Genomic DNA, 19195 nt, shown 5'->3' with positions numbered 1-19195 from the left:
AAAGAAGAAGAAAGAGATGGGTGTCACGTTCCACATTTATAGTTATGGGGATTTGAAGACAGATGTCCATAAAATTCTACAGCTAGCCAAAATACTTCTTGCTTGTCAGGGGGAAATATTATCCAGGTATCTAGGTACCTGTCTGAGAAAAATACTCTAGAAAGAAACTTAAGCAAATGAAAAAATGAACTGAAATAGATAATGCAAGATTAGAGGAAATGTTGAAGAGGAGAAAAGTTGATGGTGGGCAGTTGGGCCTCAATCTCTTTGTTTCTCTCTGTCTCTCTGTCTCTCTCTCTTTATATATAATATATATTTGGAGTTGGAGTTGTTCTGAATTGAGATGGGACTGGCTTTCTCACCCCCGCATTGACTAGTAGTTGCAGGGAGGGTGCCAGAGAAGGGAGCCGACCTGGGTGTGGCAGTTCCCATCAGCCCCTGGCAATTCCTAAACAGAGTGACTTAGCTGGGAGCTGTCAGCAGCCCAAACTCCTTCAGCTGGGGGTGGGGGTGGGAGGAGGCAGGGGTGCTGCATATGGGCTCTGTATCCCACATCCTGCACGAGGCACGCATGGTACCATTTATGTAAAATTATCCATTCATACTTTGGTATGTATGTGCCATGGTGTTCTGGGAAATGTTTAACCATCAGCCTGGGGGAGTGGTGGTGTTTGGGGGGGGGGGCTATAGCTCTGATTTGTAGCTCCTGCTGGCTTTTGTGGTATAAATACTCCTTCCATAGCTGATATCAAACTACCTGTGTGTTGTCACTGCACCTGGATCTGGGATATCATGCACTCACCTACCTCTCATGAGCTGGACAAGCTGGCTCCTATCCACCACTGTGTATGCACAAGCAGATTTAGGGGACACGAATGCACGAGGAGATTTGGGGGTGCATGAGGAGCAGCAATTGTAGCATCTGGATGTCTTGGTCAGTGGGAGTAGTGTGACACTGGGAGCTTTTTCCCATTGGGACGGATTCCTCCCTTTTTTGTCACCTTTCTAACTCCCTACAGTCCCCCAGCCGTTCTCCCCCTTCACCCCAGGAAGTTGGGTATTCTTTGTAGATAGTATTCCAGAAGGCATGAAAACCCCTGTGTGTACTGAAGTCCACAAGACCATCAAAACAAGAGGCTGCTTCTTGGTAGCTGGGTGTGGGGATCGAGATAAGGGTGGAGGGGTTGGCAAACCTCTGGAAGGGGCCGGTGGGCACATATGTTTGGCTTTGTTTGACATATGGTCTCTGTTGCAACTACGAATCCCCCGCAGGACATAGTTCGCTGACTTGCTATAAATGATACCATTGTATCATAAACCTCTGAGTAAGTGTTAATTATGGCTATTTCAAAGGGCCCAGAGGAAAGAACCCCATAACTCTAGACATTCAGACCAACCAGCTCAGAGGAGGGATTTAGGCCTTGGGGGAGGTTTTGTGGTTCAGCTGGCTTTGTGAATTAGCCTGCTCAGGAATGTTTCTTAACTTCTTTTTCTCCAGGGTTCAAGTAAGTATGGAAAAGAGAACCCCTGGACTGAAAAAAAACAAAGAAAGAAAGAAAAGAAAAGAAAGAAATTCCCTTCCCTCAACACCCAAAACCCCCAAACCTAATTCTACTAACAAGCCCCCTTATTTATTTATCAGGATTACAGACCTGGAAAGAGGCAGGCACCCACCAGGGCATCATCTCCGGAGAAAGGTACAGTAAACAGATTAACAGAGTAAACCAGGTCAGGCAGGCAGAGCCTTTATACGGACTGAGAAACAAAACCCCTTCAGCTCTCTAGCAGTCGAGTTATTTGAATGTTAATATGACATCCATGAATTTTCCATTTTTGAAAATGGATTATGTAGCAACTTTTTTGTTTGGCAATGCTTGATGAACACCTCTATCATGTTGGTGCAGATTCTAAGCTACAGTTCTTGCCTTTTTACTCCACAAGGGTGAGAGTGTGAGAGGTCAATTGTATCTTGGCCTCCAGTTTTCTGAGAGAGAGTGAGAGGGAGAGAGAGGGAGAGAGAGGGAGAGAGGGAGAGAGAGGGAGAAATACAGAGAAAGATTTTCTGGTAGAAATCCTTGCCTTATCGCTACTTTGTTGATTTTCTCCCTGGGGACCAGGAAGTTCAGAGCTGAATGTAGTGTCCAGACAAGTCCACCTGGTCAGGTGGCAATTACCTTTCAGTGATTCTCAGTTTTCGGATTCATCGATGTCTATGGGAATTTGATGGGCACAAAGAGGAAACCTCCCAGGGAGCATTTACATATTCTCACAAACTGTAGACATAGAGTGGATTCTGATCACTTCTTTTGGAAATTTTCAACTGCCTTATCTTACGTTTTATTTGTGTTACTTTCTGGTGCCCAATTGGCTGATGTACATAGGACTTCAACACACAGAAGAGGATGGACAGTCTTGGACGATTTCGTCTGTTTGCTCTCATGCGAAGGGGGAAGACACAGCGAACTTTCTGCGGAAGAGTATTTCCCAGAAGGGTGTCACAGTTTAGTCCGGTAGCATAGGGCAAAGTGCTGGGCCAAAGGACGCCCGGCCTCATCACTGGCCAGTGCTGAACTTCCACCACTTTTCACTTCAGTGAGCCTTCATTTAAAAAAAAATATACATATATATATATGTGTGTGTCTATATATATATATATATATAGACATATATATATATATATTTTTTTTTTTTTTACCTGTAAACTGAGAACACTGTGCAAGGTGGTGGCGGATTAAGTGAAAGACTCATATCGGTGGTGCAGGCTACTCTGTAACGTGTGGTGCAGGTGAGGGCATCTGGTAAGACTGGTTCCTCAGCATCCACCATTGTCAGAAACCACAACCAGGGGATGGCTGTCACCATGCCTTTTACAGCACCTGCCCCCCGATGACCCAGCAGTTTCTGTGCCTCCATTGTTTCTTCCTGTTCCGGAAAAGTGTGCTCGGACGTTTAGAAAGGCTCCAGCCAGGGCCTCAGAAGAAACACCAATCCCAGATGTAAAAGACAGCTCCTTCCCTGTAACCTTGGTTATTTTGGTCATTGAACCATTTCTTCTTTGCATAAAGAATGCATACGAAAATGTGAGTGCAGTTTTCTCCCTGCGCACTTGCTTTCCATTAAGAGGATCTTTTGTGCTGAGACAGACTGGCAGCCCCGCCAAACCAGAAAATGCTGCTGGCAGAGGGTTGTGCTGCGTGGTCTGCTCTCAGTGCAGGAAGGAGAAGACCCCTGTGGCACAGCCCTGTTGCGGGAGGTCAGACTATACCCAGAATTTTCTTTTCCTCCTTCCCCTTCTTCCTCCCTTCCTCTCTCCTTTCTTCCTTCCCTTCCTCCCTCCCTTCCTCCTTTCCTTCCTTCCTTCGTTTCTTTCTTTTCACTTTTTGTGACTCTAACGTGTCAGAAATGGCTTGACTCCTTAGACAATGCATATTTTTCAGAAAGTCTGTATCTTATACATTTTCCCCAGGTAATATAAGCTGCTGAAAGTACTGAAAGAATGAAGACTTTCCTTTTGAAATCCATTCATAAGATGTGCAAGAAGGATTCATCACAGAAATGTCAATCAATCTTTAAAAAAAAAAACAGGCTTCAGCAACTCCCTTGAGGTGGGTGTTAGCATTATTTGCCTTTATAGGATGAGGCTTAGAGAAGTTCAGCCACTTGCTCAAGGTCAATAGCTCGTAAAGCAACAGCACCAAAAACTTGGATCTGGTTCTGCTGATGCCTAAATGCATGCTCCATCTATACCACTTGTCTAGTCTAATTAGTTATAGTTCTTAATCATGGGTGATCAGAAAGCCCAGAGCATATCCACGATGCAGGCCCTGCAGGGGGCAGTGCACAGTGGTGGGACGCGGGCCGGGGTATCGGAGCAAGGGCGAGGAGGCTCAGCACATTCTAGGATGGAGAGAATCCTTAGTGGAGGCCCGAGTGACTTTTCCTGGCAAAAAGGGGAAATTGGACACATTGATAAAGGAAGACAAAGAAGGTTGGTACAAGGAATTAAGGAGATTCCTTTTTCTCTTCAAAGATGTCAGGAGCTCTGTGTGAGTCTGTTTTGAACTAATTGTGAAAGGCTGTGAAGTTTTCTCGGACTTCAGAGGAAGAACAGTGGGCCCCAGGAAGCTGGAGGTGAATAAAGTACAGTTCTACCAAGATGCAGAAATAAGGATCCAAGAGTCAGGGGCCAAGTTTCAGGCATGGTGGACTTGAACAGAGAGAAGGCACTCAGTGGGTTGATGGGAGTGGATGCTCATTGGTTTCATAGGGCAACTTCTCTCATGAGGTGGGTGATGAATTGCTCCTGTTAGTTGAGCTCCCCATCATTGCTGCAACAGTGGTCTCAAGAACTTGGACTTGGACAAGGGGAAGGAGCGCTTTCTGTTTTGGTGGCATAGATTCTCTAAGTCAGTGTCTTTTATACTTTTTCAGATAATGACTCATAGTGAAGAGTTACTTTTTCTATCGCAAGCCAGTGACACATGCGTGTATATGAAACTAAAGCAGCATTTCATAGTACAATACTTAGCCTTACTATACAAGATACATTCTAATACTTTCTTTTATCTTCTATTTCACTTAAGCAAAAGTGCTGGCACCTCGCACACAATTGATTTCTCAATCCATTAAAGGGTTGTGACTTGTTGAGTGAAAAATCACGGTTCTGAGTTGTATCATGTGTCAACAAAATAGATTGTCCACAGAAGTCATTATTTGGGCCCTTAATAGCCACAGTCGCCATCATGGAAGTTGCATATAGAATTTTTTACAAGGAGAAGAGATAAAAAAAGAGAGAGAAAGAAAGAGAGATGTTTTAATTCAGGTTAACCTCTGCCCTTAGAGCCTGCAAATAGCTTCCGCTACGGCAGTTTGGGATTGTCCAGGATGTGACTCCGTAAGGCCAGGATTGGAAGGCCGTGCTGAGTATGTGCACGAGTTTCCTGAGTACCATTGAAGTTCAGTCTTGCTGTGCCTGAGATAGGTCATCATCCCTCACAAGCTTCCCAGGACCCCTTGGCTGTACACACAAAGAGAACCAGGCTTTTCTTGTTTGGGCCTTTGCTCCTTCCTATTTGATTGAATTTGAAGAGGAACTGTTTGCCTTTGGCTGCACATCCTGAATCATAAGCAGGATGCTGCTGGCACAGAAAACCTGCTCCCACCCTCGCCTGAAATAACTGAACAGGGAAGTAGAGTTCCTCCCCTTTCCAACCTTAAAGAAAGAGCCTCATAATTTCTGGTGTTTTGGCAACTTATCAAAAGTCAATTCAGTCACTGACAGTAAAATTGAGGAGGGCAGAACAATGAATATAAAGTGAGATTCCAACACCTCACTAAAGGAACGAATTGTTCAGTTGACACCACAACAGTGATGCTTGCATATTTGTCAGCTGGAGTCCAGCAGCTTTCCGCGAGATGCTTCCTCATCTAAAGGATGTGGAGAAGGCACAAGACCACATCCCCAGCCTTTTCAATCCCTCAGCAAGTATGCATTGCTCAAATGACCTATCACGGATGGTGCTTCTTCTACGTCAGAGTCCTAGCGCTGCTGTAACAGGTGGGGGCTTAGAGCAGCAGGAAATGGTGGAGGCCAGGAGTCTGAAATCAAGGTTTTGGCAGGGCCTCAGTCCCTGAGAAATCCCTAGAGGAAAACTCTTCCTGCCTCTTCAGCTTCTTGTGGCTCCAGGCATTCCTTGGCTTGTGGCTGCATCACTCCACTCTCTGCCTCCGGCTTTACATGACCTTCTTCTTCCTGAGTGTCTCTCCTCTATGTGTCTTTAGTAAGGGTATTTGTCATTGGATAATCCAGGCTGACCTTAGCTAGAGATTCTTATTTTAATTCCATTTGCAAAGGCCCTTTTCCCAAATAAAGTCACATTCCCAAATAAAGTCATAGGTACTGGGGGTTAGGAGTTGGACATATCTTTTGGGGGCCACCATTCAATCTATGATACAGGTATAAAGTTGGAAAGGACAAGGTTGTTGTTTCCAAGTTGCTCAGGGTAGTGGGGGACACACATCGCTAAATCACAATGTCAAAAGGATAACCACAGACAGAGCTGCATTCCTGGTGCTGAGGGGACCTTACGAGAGTTTGTATTGGGAGTTGATGTGGAGGTGATGGTGGGGAGGCACGGGGTGTATTTTTGAAACCTCTGAACTCCACAACTTTCTAGCATCTAGAAATCACTATAGAAAGCAACAGGTTGAAAAACACATGCCCGGTTTGAACAGAGAGAATTAATGCTATCCCAGTCAGACCTGTTGGGTCTGGCTGAGTTCAGCCGACTCTGCTGGTTGTCTTCAGGTTTGGGGGAGTTGGCAGGAAAACGAGGGAAAGCTGAAGCCGAGAGTTGGCTGAGATTTTTAGTGGCTATATTGCTGGCAAGCAAGGAGCTAGACACCATGAAATCAGTCACTGGCCTTCTCAGTGGCAGAGAATGGAGAAGAGGAGCAATTGCCTCTGCTGCCTGTCCCAGGTCAGAGCATGCGTGCCTCTGAGGCAGCCGGCCCACTGAGGGGTCCTCCTTTGCTCCAGGGCCTCAGGCCAGTGCTCTCTCTGGGCTGGTGTGGCAGGGAAGGCAGCTACTGCCCCGATGTGCTAGAGGGACAAGATCAGACACTTTTTACTCACTTCTCTTTTGGGGACAGCGTTTGTACAGTCTGTAGCTCATCTACAGTCTGTAGATGAAGAACATCTGTAGCTCTTCACACTCCCCAAGGACTTTATCTTCTTCCTGATTGTTTACTATATTAAAAAGGTTCTTGGTAATAGGTAGTCCAGAATTGTTAGTGTTCTTGGGTAATGTGCTTGTTGTTATGAAGAAGAACATCTTTATATTTAAGGAGCACACTGAAGTACTTGTGGGTGATCCGACAGAGTGTTCACAATTTTCATCGTCTCAGGGAAAATGCAGCTAGATAAACCTAATATCACAAAAATGTTAGGAATTGCTAAGTCAAAGTGGAAGGTATATATACGGATATTGATTGTTCTATTCTTTCAACTTTTCTCTGTGCTTGAAATTATTCATAATCAAAAACTTGGGGAAGACTGACAGTAGAAAATCCTCGAAGCAGTTTCTTGACCTGTTTCCTGGATTCAGGGGGCATGGATGGATGGGTGTCAGGGACCAGAAGCTTCTAAATTTATATGTGAACCTTTGTGGGGTGTGTGTGTCCTGTTGCCATAAAGGGGGGAAGGTTTATTGTGTGAGGCTCTCCCTGTGATTCTCAAATAGGCCCATGACTGCCTTCCTCAAGGTTAAACACCACTGCTTCAAACTAGAGATATACCCTGGCTGGTGTAGCTCAGTGGATTGAGCACGGGCCTGTGAAGCAAAGGGTCACCAGTTCGATTCCCAGTCAGGGCACATGCCTGGGTTGCAGGCCAGGTACCCAGTATGGGACAACATGACAGGCAACCACACATTGATGTTTCTCTCCCGCTTTCTCTCTCCCTTCCCTTCTCTCTGAAAATAAATAAATAAAATCTTAAAAAAAATGGAAACAAGGAACGGCCTGAGTTGAGGTTGGAGACATAAAATATATATATATATTTGCATCCATTACACCCTTTGTAAATGGATACAAACAGTCAATCGGAATGTGTTGCTGAAAACCCGAGTTACGTTATAAATATAAATTATATACTACTTTCCCTGGATAGTCATTAACTCATTTCTTAATTTTTCTCTGCACTAGTTCTTTTTCCATTTTAGTAAAATTCTTAGACTTTTTCACAGGTTTAAAATATTGGTTGCTAATATGAACAAATCTGTTTTCCCCTGCAGTAATTTAAAACTGAAATTATAATTTTGGTTATCTTTCTAGATTACAAAAATAACATAAACTCGCTATATACAACTTTCACAATGCAGAACTGCATAAAGGAGGAAATAAAATGACCATTAGCCTATGCTCCAGAGGTAGCCACTACTAATATTTCTATGTATTTCTTGATTTGATATGTATGCATACACATGAAACAAAATCGAAAAAGACTGAATGTGCAGGTTTATATTTTGGAAAAAAACACTTCAAACTTCTTTACCTTTTAGTGCTGACCCAGTTTTTATGAAGAAGAATTTGAATGGATTTCTTCAGCCTTTGTACAATATTAAATACAGTTGGTCAAATTACTTTTTTAGGTTGTAGTGAAGACATCTTTCCTTTGAAATCTCTTATCTCTCCTGAGTGCTTAGTAACCTGAATGATATTAATTATGTTAAATACATAGAGTTACGATTTGTTGTTTCCCATTGAGTTGCCTCACAGAGACGGGTACGAAAATAAAATTAACTCCATACTGGTTATTGAGGACGGAACCGGGCCACAGGTAACAACACCGAAGGGTGGAAAACCTGGGTGGTTGAGCTTGGGGTGGGGAAACCTAAATAAAATGCTTATTTATGACTGGCTGGTTTCTACAGGTTTGCTATTTGGTAAAATCAGAATAGAGCAAAAGTAGCATGCCGTGGCTGCCTGCCAGAGCCCCCTTCCAGGCTGGGAGGTTGCCTGAACTTCCGACCCAGAGAGACACCCAGACTCAGAGGAGAAAGCTCGGCTGGCGGGGCCCTCAGAGTCTGGCAGCGCGACGCTTGCCCTCTGACTTTCAGAGGCACCAGGTAAGGCCTTAACCATCTTTTCACTTGAACCAGTTATTTGTTCACTTACGTAATGTATGTAAAGCCCCAGCAAAGTGTCTTGCACTTAATAGGCACAAAACAAATACTAATTCCTTCCTGTCATATAAGACAATGAGTTCTTGGGAGGCATCTGCATTGTTCTGAACAGCCAATGAGAGCATGGGGCTTGGATCCAGACTAACCTGTTTACGGTCTTGAGTTTGCCTCTTGTGAGCATTGTAACCTTGGAAATGTGCTTAATGCCTTGGAACCCATTTTCTCACCTGTGAAGTGGGGATAGTAATAGTTCCCGTCTCATGGGATATTGAAGTAAAATATTCTTGTATTAATGTCTAATGCTTATCAAGGGCTTACTGCATTCTGAGCACTATTTTAAGTGCTTTAGGTATAATCATCTCAAGCTAGGTGCTAGCATCTGCATTTTGTAGATAAGAGAACTGAGGCACAGAGAAGCTCAGTAACATTGCTAAGGTCACACAGCTATTGAATAGGTGAACTGGGGTTTGAACTGAGGAAGCCTAGTACTCGCTCTGGTGTCTTTATATCCCGCTTTGCACAGTGCCTTCCCCATGGCCATCCATCCCCTCATCACGTGTTTGTGTGACTCCACGTCTGGTAAACGCTTGCTGAATAACATCTACAGGAATGTCTTTCCAGGTTGCTAATCAGAAGAGCACTAAATGTGTTCCTGTTGTGGATGAAGAAATGCTCCAGTTTAAGAAAGAGACACACACATATGGGCCTGGTGTTCAATCCTTTGAAACAGTAGCCTCACGTTTGAATAACCTCATGGAAGAAGGGCTGGTCTGGTGAAGATTTCTGCCTTTCCCATTTCCAATCAGCTGCTGAGTTGAGCAGCTGCCAGATCGATGACTCTTCTCCCAAATGCATGGGGGTGAAGCATGAGGGTGTTACCAGGAACTGTGAGACCTGGACGGGCTTGCAGGCCTGGGCACCCAGCCGAGTCACACCCCAGGGGTGGGCGCTTGCCAGCTTCAGGGCTAAGCTATTGCCCCGGAGAGGCTGGGCAGGGCGGGCAGCTCTTTGCTTGCTGATTCTCTCGTCTCCCTGGGCAACAGCCTGGAGCAGACTGTGGTCACCGTGGGAATGCTCCTCCTGAGTCAGCGGGGCATGCAGTGCCCCAGGGTGTGGCTGGCTGTGTGTTCCTTTGGGCTCTGCACAGATGCTTTTTATCTCTGAGGATGTCATTGCGCCATCATGGGTTTGGGGCTGGAGCTGCAGGATGGAAGTTGCCTGTTTTGATCCACATTAAGTCCCCAGAAAGTATCAAGTTTTAGCACTTTTTGGGGGGCTGCCTCTGTAGTCATAAATGTTTAAGACGGGAACGTTTTAAGACTGTTAGTGTATCAGTGCATGACCTTTGCAAAGAGACTGGAGACCTTGGTTCTAGATCAACTCTTCCTCTGATTTGTTGCATAAATTTTAAAGATCAGTTCCTTTCCTTGAGACCTCAGTTTCCTCATCCAGAAAATTAAAATAACTGCTGCCCTACCTATATCACTGGATTGTGCTGAGAACTGAATGAGAGGAGGAATGGGAAAATGGTCAACAAACAGTAAGGTGTTGCCCGAGAGCACGGAGCCCTTTATTTTCATGTGCTTGGGTCTTCCCGCCCTGGCTCCTGCTGGCTGCTCTCCTTTTGAAGGAAGAGTCTCTGCATGGCCAGCCTTGAAGGGCTGGGTTTTGATTTCATTAAGAGAGATGGCTGGACACCCGACCTGACATAGCAGCAAGGATCTCTAAGAGGAGGGAAGGTCTCAGGGACTCCACATTGGAGGCCATGGGGCCCAGTCCCCCCTGCTGTGCCTGGGAGGCTCCCTTCCATTTCCAGCTTCAGGAGTCGGGGCTCTCACTTTATTAAGGGGAAAATGCAGTTTGCTTACTCAGTAACTCTCACTCTTCCGTGGTACTCTTTGGGAACTATTCTATTTTAGGGGCACATACTGGGGATGAGGGGTGGTCTCAGAGTGAAGATTTACTTGGGAGGGTGAGCAGTTGCCCTTATGGAGAACCAAAGAGGAGGGAGACACCCCAACAAGGTTAAATCACAGCACAGTAGGGACCCTAGTGGGGGTGGGGGGTGGGAGTGGGGAAGGGTGATGCTTGTCCAAGGGCAGCTATGCTGGCTCTGATACCCTCACCATAGATTTGTGGCAGGAACAACACAAACTGTTCAGCTGATTTTTTTGGTGGGGGATTCTTGTTTTTATGCATCTAGGTATGGCTGTTGCTGCACCAGGGTAGTTTACTGATGGCTACACAATGGTAGACAGGGCGAGGTCTGGCCTCCTGGAGTTCTGCACTCAGTTCCAACCAGAGCATGTCCCCGGGGTATTGAAAAGGAGAGTGACAGACTGGAAGTCATGTCCCAGAAAGTAAAGCGGTGTTCAGTTTGGATGTTAGACTTAACTTCATATACCTAAGGACCCATCATGAGGAAGAGTGGCTCCCTCTTCCCCTACTCTGAAGGGGGAGAATTTGGATCATTAGGAGGAAGAAGTTTCTGTAAGATACTTGAAAGTGGTGAAGCAGAAACCAGCCAATCACACGCAGGAGGTGTGTGTGTGGGGGGGGGATTCAGAGACAGAGGTGTTGATCTAGGAGATCTCCCTCCAGGTCCTGGAGGCTGTGACCTGAAGGACTGATTCTGCAGTTACCACGCTGGCCTGCACGTGCTCAGCAGCAGCACTCCTGGAGCTCCCCTAGGATGAAATACGTTGTCGGGATCCTTCTCCACAGCTATGAGCCTCTGAGGTGTGAAGTTCCACTTCCCTCTGGTTTTGCTGGGAGGGAGGATGGCCCATGTTTCTCATTCAGGTTTCTGATGAGTCCCCTTTTTCATGCTCTCTGTTCCTTCTTTATTCTCAATGTCTTGCTCTTGGCCTAAGAATTTGTATGGATTTGTTCACAATTACCTTCTGCCTTGGGAAGCGTGTGGAGTGTTTTAGAAATACTTTTACAGAGTCTTAGGCCATACTTGGATGGCTGGAAATTAGCTGGAGAACTACTGAAATGCAGGCTTGCTTACTCAGCTTTAATGCCTAAGGGTGAGCCCTGACCTCCTCCTCCTTCTGCATGCTAGGGTTTGGGGGTGCGGACTTCTTGGACCGGGCCCTTCCTCTCTGACAGGACTTCAGGGTTACTTTCAGCTCTGCGTGTTTTTCTTGTTACGTCCTGTTCTCACTCCCCAGACACTGTCATTCTCCTGGTTTTCCTTTTTCTCACGTCAGCCCTTGTGTTCTCCCCGTGCCTGTATGTGTCTTCCATCTTAGAAATCACTACTCTTTGAGCTGAAGATATCTGTCTCCCCCAGTGTTTACACCTGCTTCTTGGAAGGACTGCTGAGATTCTGGATATTGGGCTGGGGTTGAGTGGGTGGGCTTTAGTTCCCTTTGAAGTGGCTTTAGCCATTCTGACTATCATTTCTTTTGGGCCATGAATTGACAAAATGGTAAACTCCAGCAAATATCCTTTTGTTCAGCCATGGTTGTAAAGCCCTGGCCTATTTTCACATTTTAAACATTTTGATCATTCTTTTCAGGTCATAAAGACATGCTTCCTGTGTATTTTAAATGTAAAATGCTAAGGTCTAAAGAAAACTGTTTGACTCATGATTGTGACTCTACAGAGTTCTGTTTGCAGCTCCCTGATGGGCTCGGGGAGCTGGGCATTGACTTACCTCCTCATGCTGTTTTATTATTTCCTAATGAGAAAACCAAGGGGTTATGAGAAGAGTGGTATGTTTGGGAATCAAAGAGCGGCTGAATAGTAGATGTAGTGGAGAGGAGGAGGAGAGACTGGGGAGTCATCACAGAGAGCACTGCGAAGGGCCTTGGGCACCAGGTGATGATGCGAATCATTGATCTCTGCCTCCCACCACGGTGACCTTTCTGCAGGAATGTTGTGTCCACTCGCTCACTCGGAGATGCCCTGAAAGACCTGTGTGGGTTTCTGTGTTTCCAGCTTCAGAATGAAGGACACAGAGGGATAGCAGAACCCAGCACAGGAGATGCTCTTAGAGGATTTTGTAATAATCTGGGTGAGAACTGGCCAGTGTCTGTGAAACTGGCGACCTCTGCCTCATGGACTGCATCGGGGATGAAAAACTTTCTCTTTACCCCTTTAGTTCTTCTGGCTGGCGGAATAATCAAAGGACATAAAGCAGCCTAATAGGTGAAATCAAATTTTAATACATGCACACAGAGACTTCACATAAGCATGAGAATTCCAAAGACAGTGAGGCAAAAAGAGGTATCTATGTCATTTTGGACTGAGGAGGGGGAAGTAGGAAATTCATAGGTAGAGGAGAGAGAGCAAACATTTGGTAAACAGACTCTTGCAGGACCACTCAGAAACAGCAGGACGCAAAAAGGAATGTAGCGACATTTTTGCTTGGATCCTCCCTGTCTACCACATTTTATTTATATATACTCAGGTGAATATACTGTGGTAAATATGTTAAGGTTCCCTTCCTGAAACAGGTTTATCTATCTGAATCTCTTTAGGCAGGTAAGGGGGAGGTAAAACACTCTTCCTAAGTTTGTTGAGTATTCATTGTTTTTAGGCTCAAAATAATGTGCAGGCGAGGGTGACACATTCCAGGGAGACTCACATCCGACACCCATAACTTCTTGTCCATGGTGCTCTGCCATACCCAGAGACAAGAGCTGCACCCAGTGCCCAGGCGCCTCTGGTTGGACTCCTAGCCTCTGTGGTCACCCATCGCCTCCCTTACCAGAACTCATCCTCTCGTTTAGAGTGGCCCCGCTGAGGCCGCCCCACCCACACCCTCTCAGGCACTCCTCCAGGACATGCATGCCAGAGACTCATGGCAGGATGGAGGGGGTATAGCCGCAGGGCCCCCCCGCCCCCATGGAGGAAATGCTTACAAAAGAACAAAGGTTCCATGTCTCAGCTGAGTTTGGGTCAGGCTCACCCTTTTGTTAACGTTAACTGTGGTCCTTGTTGCCATACTTATTTGAGAAAATGGGTTACTGTGGGCTGGGGAAGCCTGCCTATATTCATGTGAACTCACAAGCTTCCTGCTCATGGCATGGGATGACTTCAGACATGCCTCTGCAAGCGATTTGGCTGCGCCCCAGTGGGTTCTTGTGTTACCTCACCTAGCTGAACATTTGCTGGCATCCTCCTCAGGAGCACTGGAGACCTCTGCATTCTCTGCCAGATTCTATCTCTTGGAGAAATGGCCTGTAATTCCAGTCTGCCCTCTACACTTTGCCTTAAAGGTTTAGAGCAGTGTTTGCCTGAATGTTCTAGGTGTTCGGCAGACAAGAGATCTCATGGTGGTCACAAAACTTTGGGAGAAAGCTGTAGGTTGAACAGTGCTAAGGAGTTTAATGTCCTGTGGACCTTCTCAAATTCTAATTTGCCAATATACATAGTGAGTCTCCCAGAGGGGGTAGGAGTAAGGACAGTCTACTTCTCACGCTCAGCTGATGAAGGTGCTTCCTCATGCCCACTCTTTGCTGTTGTAGAAGTTTTCACCGGGGTAAAGGAGCTCATCTGGGGCCCCAGCCTTTTTTGGAGTAGATTCTGAGGGCAGCTAAATGTTATCTGCGGAGGGATTTGTAGTGCCGTTTGCCTAGGGTAGTCCTGACTTACAGGGTTGTCCTATTACAATTCCAATAGCCTCAATCTGCAGGGTAAGTTATGTGGTCACGGTGATCACAGCCCACTGTGGAGCCCAGCCGCTTGGCATTTTGGAGCCCAAAGAGCAGCTCATTGTTAGGCTTGCTTCCGTCCGTGGCAGTCTGATGTCACCCTTTGGCTCACCACTTGCTCTCTGACAACCTCTGATATTTGCCAGTGGGTCCCGAATTCTTTTCCCTTAATTCAGCCACTAGAGTTAGCCTGGCGAAATGCCTCACCTTCTCAAATGTGGTTCCGCAAGGGCGTTGACAGAAAATCTGTGCTCCTACGAAATGCAGACCTTTGTGTTAGGTGTCCCTTCACAATGTGTGCCTTCATTGGTGGCATTTCCGGACCTCCTCGGCTCCTGAGCTTTGTGCACGCTGCTGGACTCTGCGCCTGCTGGTCTGTTGAGTTGTTTATCTGTGCCATTCCTTCTCCTTCTCTCATCTCCTTTTATTCCTGCAACTAAACCAGCCACCTACCTGAAGTCAGATGCCTTGGAGGAATTTGTGTTAAAAAATATTAAGAAACCATTCTCGTTTAGGAGGATGAGAGAATTCAAAGGGAAAAGGCCAGGTGGGCAAGGCAGCAACCAAGTAGCTATGACGAATTAGGGAGATCACAGAATTTACTGAGAAAAATAAAATAAGTTGATATTTTCTCAGTTCTTTTGAAGGGACATTTAATGGCCTAGAGGTTTGGGTTTTAAGTTTTGTTTACTTTTTAAGTCTCTCTTTACTTTTTTCTTTTCTTTTTTTTTCGTTACTTTGGTTGGCAAATCAGTTTTCAAAATGTCAGACTTTTGGCTTTCCAAAATTCTTTGGCTGGAGACTCAAAGTGGAAAGATGAGCATTTATGGAAGAGATGCTTTCCTTTTTTGTTTGACAAAGTAAACAGAGACAAACACTTTAATATTTGCAAAAGCACCCCCCCCCCAAATGTCAGCAGTTAGAAACACAAAAGGAAACAAGTGACCAAGTGCTTGGGCTCTCTTTTTGATTGTGGGATGTTTTTAGATTTACATCCTACGTACCTGAGTTTCACCTGGTTATAAATGCCCTAAGTGATAGGCTTCCCTCAGTTCCTTCATGGATATTTTGTTTAATACTCTTAAAGGTGTGTGGGACAGACTCTTAAAATTCTGTCTTCTCAAAGAAAAATAAAGTAACTTTTCTTTTTAAATTTAATCCTTTAAAAATTGCTTAAGTAAATAGATCTTAAAAATTAACTCATGTTTTTCGTGGTAACCATTGTGGCATTTTTTCTCAGCTCTCCCCCCAACTGCATAGTTTTGCTTTGCCTGCTTTTGAGCCTGTGAAATCTTTTTCTCCTTAATTCTTTCAAAAGTATGGCCTTTTCTGGTTTTAATATTGTCATCTAGTCTTTTCTTGTATGTGTGTTTACAGAAGCTTTTAATTGGGCTAAATACCATAGTTTGCAGCTCATCCGCTTGTTTAAGTCTTCATGACAATTTTCTCTGACCAAAGCAAACAAAAATCAAATCTGAGTTCACTCTCAAAAATACAGCAAAACCATCCCTCTGGTTCTCAGGAGAGAACAGACTAAGGTTACTTTCTTCCTGTTTTTTTTTCTTTTTTAAATATACCTATGTAAATAAGTATATGCGCCTAAAATGCTTCAACCCCATTGGGAAATCCTGACTGAAAAATTTAAAAGAAATATTTGTACCTATACATTCAAATCAAACCTTGATTCCACAAGCTCCACCTTATTTTGTTGACTGTAGTTTTAAGAGAGAGGGCCATTTAATTTTTTTTCAATTCACCTTTTCTTCTTTTTTTTCTTCTTCTCCGACTTCCTTTTGCCACCCCTGGATTGTCTCCTAGGACCAGGAAGTTTATATGTAAACAGAACCTGTAAACAGAAGCCCTAAACAGAAGCCCTAAACAGAAGCCGTAATCAGACCCCTGACCTCCTCTGGGCTTTCAACCCAGTGTTTCCACAGAGGGATTAACCCCAAATACTAACTTGCTTTCAGAGGCAAAATTGTTCCCAAGGCAGGCATCACCAAAGGGTTTTCTTCTCTCTAGGCTTTCACATTCACCCTGCAAATAAGGTCTCCTCAAAGGGAGGCTTAAAGGCAGCCACTGAAAAGCAAATTGCCAGGCAGGCTGGAGCCAGGAGGGATGCTAAGAATTCTCTGGGCTCTGAAGCGCCTCAGTCTGTCCTCTGCCCTCCAAGTGGTCATAACCTTCCAGATCTACCAGCACCATGGGAAAGGGCCAGGTTGCTTGGTCTAATAATAATACATTGCTGTGTGTGTGTGTTTGCATGCACACCTCACCTTTGGATTTGTGCACAGGGAGACCTGGGGCCACCGGGCTGGGGCATGTCAGGGACACTGGCAGGGAGGGGGCTGTGGGGGCAGGTGGGGAGCAGGATTGTATTCTCAGGGGACAAGAGCAATAGCACTGTCGTGTTGTACAGACCCACAGCTGTGTGCCTACCAGGGGAATGTTTGCAAGTCGTTCTGTTTTATTCTTCACTGCAGGTCTTAGAATGTCCCCTCAGGAGGGAACGCTTTGAACCGGGCACCAAGCTCTGGGCCGAATTCCAAGTCAGCTCTAAAAACAGCCAGAGCTACTCCTGTCCCCTTCTTGCCGGGCAGAAGGGCTTTACAAGCGGGTTCTCACTTCTGCGTGGCCTTACCCCCAAGCTGGTTCCCAGCCTTGCTGTCTGCGCAGCCCTGCTCTAAGCCAAGACACCAACAAGACAGGCGTGTTTCTTATGGCAGAACATCCTCTCCACCCAGACCCTCAGCAACGCCTCACCAGAGGGACAAAGTATCTTTATTTTAAAGGCTCCATGTAGCATGTCCAGAAATTTCTCATGTTATTAAGAAGGGGGTGGGGGCGGGGAAAGGGCCCAGTGAGGCTACTTACTTAATAGCTCCTAACAGCTGTGGAAAGTTTGATGCAGCAGGAGCACCCAGACAGAAAATTAAAAAACTAATAAAGTCCTCAGTGTGGGGGCGCTGGCATCAGGACAGCTTACTTCTCCAGACACCTAATAAAGAGACATTCCCGGACACTCGCTCATAAGGGGAGTCTGCAGGGGTCACCGAGAACAGTGGAAAGCGGGCCATGGAAACATCGCAGTCACTCACAGCGCTGCAGGGAAGGTTCGGTTGCTTCTCTTCTTTCCCCCCCTTTGCTTCATTTTAGAAAAATGGCAGGGTACATCGGACCAAAAGTAGTGGGTCGATTTTAGGGGCTCTCAATGCAGAAACCTCACTTTCGTGGGCAGGCTGATGTTTCACAATTTAGGCATCACAGGGAGAGGAGGGGATGGTCACGACACTGGGCAACGTTGAGATTGGGAGCTGCTTTGGCTTCCGAAGGTAGCAGAGGCCAGGGGGTTTGAGATTTGAGGCTTATTCGGATGGATTTTATGAAGCACCTTCCTCACCATAGGATTTCTCATGTGGGTTTTTCCACTGTTGTTGCTGAGTCAGTCATTCCGATGTGAGTTCCTTGGAGTCTGATGGGTTATGGGGTTGCTGGTTGAGACTTTTGGTTTCAAGGGATATTTATGTTATTCTGTCTTGGTTCTTAAGCTGGGCTGTGTATATTTGAGGGGGGGAAATGGTGACTTTGGACACCCAAAGCATCAGTCAATTGTGGAAATATCCCATTGAGCCGGTGAGTCCAATCTTCTCACACAAATAGTGCTCAAGTGCCAAAGATGAAATGAAGCGGCCTGGAAAAAGAGAGTAAACTAAGTCAGACAGGGAATGCCAAAGACTGTGTCATCCCACTGACACGTGGAATCGGGAACAACTGCACTCATAGTAACAGAACACATTGGTAGTTGCCAGAGGCAGGTGGGAAGTCTGTGTGGGGGTGTCTGAGCTGTGTGTGTGGAAGGTGGTGGTTAAAAAGGAAAAGAGAGTAAAAAGAAAGTGGGCTCCATTTTCTAATCCGATGTCAAGTTTGGTTCAAGTTTTTGAAAGTGACTTGGGTTAGTTCTCACTTTCTGCATAATCCTGGCTGATTTGGAATCTGGAGACCAGTAGCCAAAGTGGTTCTTCAGGATTACCTTTCCACAGTGGTGGTTATACTTTGCTGTAGGAGAAGACAGCTTCCTGTTGTGTAAATTCATGAAATGGCTTTTGCACACTGGTCTTGAAGTAGTCCTTGTACAAATTTCTTCGAGAGCTTTTGGTGCTATGGAAAGAGACCTGGAGACTAGGGACCTGGGCGCAATCCCAGCCACTCAGAAGCATGAGTTTCTTCAACAAATCATTTGTCCCCTGTGGGCCTCAGTTTTTTGTTCTATAGACGAAGGGGTGGGAAGAGACTTCTAAGGCCCCTTCCTGCTCCCATACGCGGTGATTCTGTGAGGTTAGGAGGTTGGTCTCCGTATTGGCATTCCTGGACCTCCTATGTCAGAAAGAGTGTTTTTCTTCTGGCTTTTCATTTAGCTGCGGCTTGGCAGAGGTGGAGCTGCAGCCCTTGGGTGTGATGCAGGACAAATCTGTGGTTATGCGAATAAAATATGGGCTTTTGAACTGCTTGTCCAGAAACCCTTTCTTGGACTTTTCTGTTTCTTTCTGTCTTTCTCTTTTTTCTTAAAAAAATTTTTTTGAAAAGGTTTTTGTCTCCTAAGAACATTTAAGAGAAGAGAAATGCTGCCCCTTGTGTGAGGGGGGCACGGACTGGATTCCAGTAGGCAGATCTCTCAGAGGGAGGCCCAGGAGATTCTGATTTATACTGGAAGGAGCGAGCACTTCTCAAGTTCCAGTGTGTAAGGACCATTTGAGGGTCTTGTTAAATCCAGACTCTGACTCAGTAGGTTTGGGGTGAGGACTGGGATTCCAATGAGCTGCTGGTGCTGACCCTTGGCTACACTTA

General features: G+C 45.6%; 1 long non-coding RNA gene across 1 annotated transcript in view; it reads left to right on the top strand.

Moving 5' to 3' along the window:
• The window catches only part of LOC123479355 (uncharacterized), a 47228-nt gene extending 36979 nt beyond the window's left edge, over positions 1-10249 (top strand). The window contains exons 3-6 of the long non-coding RNA XR_006654959.3: positions 1643-1697; positions 3467-3605; positions 8433-8627; positions 9306-10249. This is a non-coding gene — a long non-coding RNA (uncharacterized lncRNA). The remainder of the gene's footprint in view (positions 1-1642; positions 1698-3466; positions 3606-8432; positions 8628-9305) is intronic.
• Positions 10250-19195: the final 8946 nt, after the last annotated feature.

This window comes from Desmodus rotundus, chromosome 2 (genome assembly GCF_022682495.2).
Source record: "Desmodus rotundus isolate HL8 chromosome 2, HLdesRot8A.1, whole genome shotgun sequence".
Taxonomy (NCBI): Eukaryota; Metazoa; Chordata; class Mammalia; order Chiroptera; family Phyllostomidae; genus Desmodus; species Desmodus rotundus.
Note: the sequence above shows the minus strand (reverse complement) of the source record. Positions and strands in the feature narration are given on the sequence as shown.